Source organism: Saimiri boliviensis, chromosome X (assembly GCF_048565385.1).
Source record: "Saimiri boliviensis isolate mSaiBol1 chromosome X, mSaiBol1.pri, whole genome shotgun sequence".
Lineage (NCBI taxonomy): Eukaryota > Metazoa > Chordata > Mammalia > Primates > Cebidae > Saimiri > Saimiri boliviensis.
The window spans coordinates 127,959,121-127,963,766 of record NC_133470.1 but is presented as its reverse complement, the minus strand read 5'-3'; positions in this window follow the sequence as shown (position 1 = coordinate 127,963,766).

The window sequence follows — 4,646 nt, the reverse complement described above, 5'->3', positions numbered from 1 at the left end:
ATATATGGACCAAACCATGACCTTTTCTTAAGAACTTAGGTGATAATTACCATAAGTAAGTGTAAGTCGGTCAGTCTATGTTTTAGGTACTGCAATTGGCAAACTCTAGGGCTTTGTAAACCTTCCTATAAAGTGTGGACCACAATTATCACTAAACAGGAAGGAATAAGAACCCAGGAATGAAATCCTGTAACGTACATCAATTTGTAAAATGTTATTGTGTAAGCATGTACATATGAATAAAAGCATGCTTATATCTGTCTGAAAAAGATACAGTCAGTGAAACTTTTATAGCAATAGCCCTTTACCTATACAAAATTAATCTAGCAGAGGCTGATTTTCTTTTTCTGATTTGGCAGTTTTTCCAAAATATGTGTCTAGAAAAAGAGTAGTTCTTCTAACACTGAATCTACTTATAAAATAGCATGCCAAGTATACCTAAGTATATTTTCATCCTTTCTTTTATTAGGTGAGGGAGTATGCCTTTTGTATTATTATCTAGCCATCTGAAAACTGTCAAAGATGACTTGCATGTATAACACAATGGGACACTTTTATTATTCTGAATTTAGGGTTAGCTCAGGCATAGTGGCTCATACCTCTAATTCCAGCTCTTTGGGAGGCTGAGGAAGGAGGATTGCCTGAGGCCAGGAGTCTGAGACCAGCCTGGCTGACAATGGGACACCATCTTTACAAAAAATATGTTTATAATTAATTAGTTAATTATTTTAGGGTCAAATTTGGAGGAAGATAATAACAAAAGAGGCTACTAGAGGAAATCAGCTGCTTAGTAAATTTAGAAAATAGACACCTAAGAGCAAAATAAACATAAGAGCAAACCTAAGAGCAAAATAAACATAACAGAAAGAAGCATAACAATAAATATAAATTTAGCTCTTCCTGAAATGAACAGTCTGTGAGCACAAGAGGTAGCACAAAAGGATACAAATAACCTTGTGTGGATTGAAAATGTAGATGAAAGTGAGGGATATTAAATCTTTTGCTGTCATGATAGGATATATGAAATATAAATAATAAGTTTAGGCTGGGTGTGGTGGCTCAAGTCTGTCATTCCTGCACTTCGGGAGGCCAAGGCAGGTGGATGACTAGAGGTCAGGACTTATAGACCAGCTGGGACAACATGGCAAAACCCCGTCTCTACTGAAAATACAAACATTAGCTGGGCATGATGGTGCATGCCTGTTATCCCAGCTACTCAGGAGGCTGAGGCACAAGAATCACTTGAGCCATGGAAGCAGAGGTTGCAGTTTGCTGAGATGGCTCCATTGCACTCCATCCTGGGTGGCAGAGGGAAATTCTGTCTCAATAAATAAATTAATTAAATAATAAGTTCACATAATCCCATTATGAGGTCAAATTACATATTCTAAGATCATTTTTTCATCGTAGTTATTTAATCCTCTCTATTGTTCCAAAACTACTCTTATTTAAATTAGTGTACAATTATATGTGTATATCTAAACACAGACCCAAATGTGCACACATAAATACATATCATAGAAAGGTACGAATTGAGCTTTAAAATATAATTAACCTCTCAACATATTAGTAGATGATACAGATACAATATTGATTTTACTATTTTATTTTGAGCTTTATAAAAAAGGCTTTATAAAAATACTTTCATATATAAGTAATAATCTAACTAAAAATTGTTGCATTGGAATTTGGTATGTTTGATGCTTGTGTTTATGAATTCTGATTTTCTTAGGAATTGTCCAGATACCAAAAAAAAAAAATCGCTCATTATTTTCAAGGTCTCAAAATCAACTAGAGAGCTTAGAAATTAAATTTAGGTTGACATTAAAGAAAAATACAATCACTGTTGGTATTAGAATTTTGGTTTTATGCAAGCCGGGCTTAATATCTAGATGATGGCTGCTAGGTGCAGCAAACAAGCATGGTATACGTTTACTTATCTAACAAACCAGCATATCCTGCACATGTAACCCTGAACTTAAAATAAAACAAAGAATTGTGCCTTTATAATATTACAGTGAAAACACTTACATAGTCCAAATAGAATTACTGTATACCCACATATTTTGTGGTATTATTTGAAGTTTGCAAGAAGCAATCATTTTGCAAAAACATGACTTATTATAATCCAGTTTCTCATTATTATCTTAAACATTTAATGAGAGTAACGTTAGCTTACATGACCGGTGAAATCAGTATATAGGAAATTTAGCAAGTTCAGATTAATGAGTCTTTTTATGAGAAAGTAATCCCAAACCATGTGAATGACTTCGGAAAGGACAAGTGGGAGGGCTATGTGGGGTGAGAGTGAAATAAAGCAGAAAGTTCCACATATAGTTTTATCACCACTGTAAAAAAAAAAAATTGACAAGTCCCAATTATTCGATATTCTTATAAAATACATAATACATTATGGTATTTATTATGTGAATTTAACATATTTACAAGTAGAAGCTTATAAAATCAATCAAAATGGAAGAAATTGAATTTTAAGCATTGACTTTCTATGTCCCACTGGATCTTCTGGTTATGCATAGGTTTCTGTGGAGACCGTTTCTATATTACCAATTTAGACATTCCAGTCTGCTACTTAAAACACTAAATAGTTCTCTCTCAACCTCTATAATGTTCAGCTTTAGGCAAATAGTGCCAAAACAGTTCACAAAATGTGAGTTCTAATTATCATTTCTGTAAAGAGTTTACGAAACTTCCACTTGCTCCTTATCCTCACCAATATCTGGTATTTTCAATATTTTATATTTTGGTATGTTTACGTTCTACAACCACTGATTTTTAAGAGTACCTTTTAATACTAAAGAAAATAAAACTAATGTCAACAATAATAAAAAACCAATCCTTTAGAGTAGAGCGTTTTCATTCAGAATAGCAATGTTTCTCAAGGTCTTGTGACTTTAAAGAACACAGTTGATCAGTTCTCTGTTCTTGATTTGTTATATTTCAATGAACAATTATTCTTGGTATTATGTCCTTGTTACATATTAACAGAACTTGTCTCACAATTTTGGAGAATTTTTCATGAACAGAAGCAGTTTTTATAGAGTTGCAATACTGAGAAGCCTTGAGCTTTGAAATTATATCAGTGCTCTTGAGATAACTATTAGAAATCATATGAATAAACAAGTGGAACTACATTAAACTAAAAAGTTTCTGCACAACAAAGGAAATACTCAACAGAATGAAAAGGAAACCCATGGAATGGGAGAAAATATTTGCAAACCATGCATCCAATAAGGAGTTAATACCCAAAATATATAAGAAACTTTCAAAATTCAATGTCAAGAAAAAAACTAACAAGTAACCTGCTTTTAAAAATGAGCAAAGGACCTGGGGAGTTATTTTTCCAAAGAAAACATACAAATGGTGGAAAGGTACATGAAAAGTTGATGGTAGTTAATAATATGTAGTGTATATTTGAAATTTGCCAAGAAATAGATCCAAAGCATTTTCATCTCACACAAACTATGTGAGGTGATGGATATGTTAATTGATTTGATTGTGGTAATCATTTCACAGAATGCACATATATTAAATCATTACTTCTGTAAGAGCTAATCAAGTTTTTCTTACTTGCCCAATAATATATTTCTACCCATTTTTGCATTATTATACATTTTGAGGTAATTTCAAGGGTACAAAAAGTTTACAATTGTCCTATCTTAAAAAAAATGAAGAAATTATGGTAAAAAGAAATTGAATAGCCGATGAAACCAAAATTGTCGGCTTTATTAGGAGGGGAAAATACATTGCAGGACTTTTGAGAGTGAAATGAAACTAACAGAACTCCAGACTTAAGGAAAACTATCCATCAGCCTAAAAGCATATTTCTCTAGTCTAGAAGACATAGAGAGCCCTGAAGTTAGACTGCTTTAAGCTTTCTTCACAGGGGAATATCAGAAGTAGGGAAGAATGTTGTGAATTCTCTGCTTGTGTTTTTTGCCCCTTTCTCTATTTTGTTGTTCATTTCTTTCTTATTGAAATATAAGAACCAGCTTAGGTATATTTTTGTTTATAGAATCATATGAATAAATAAAAACACTTAAAGAGCACTCTTAAGTTTGTGGCTGATCTTTTGTCTATGGTGACTTTACTATTAACACATTTTTTTTCCGATTTCGGTATAATCAGATTTTGTTTGAGGATTTTTCTTTGGAAATGACCTAAGGAAAGATGTATAAGAAATTTGAATAAAATGAGAGATATATTATGTCCCAGTTTCAGACTCAAAATTGTAAATTATTAATTCTACCTTAAATAAAGTATTAATTCAGTGTAATCCAAATCAAAATACTTAGCGTATATTTTTCTTGTGAAACTTAGGCAGTAGGTCTTAAATCTGCCAGAAATAAAGTACAAAAGAGGGTCAGAAGAAATATATGTAAGGAACATCTTAACCACATCTTTTATTACGTGAAAAAGGGATTTGCTGCTGCTGCTTTTCTTCCACGAAATCACCTATCCTAGAGGGTTGAATGGAAATTGAACAGACACACGTTACCATGAAAGTTCTCTAAGAGGAACATTTCTTCTCTTTAGCTGTATTTCGGTTTAACTTGGTCATTCTTCTGCTAAATGAAGAGCCTGGTGCTTTCCCCGTCACGGAGAGGGGGCGGAGCATCTTTTAGGAG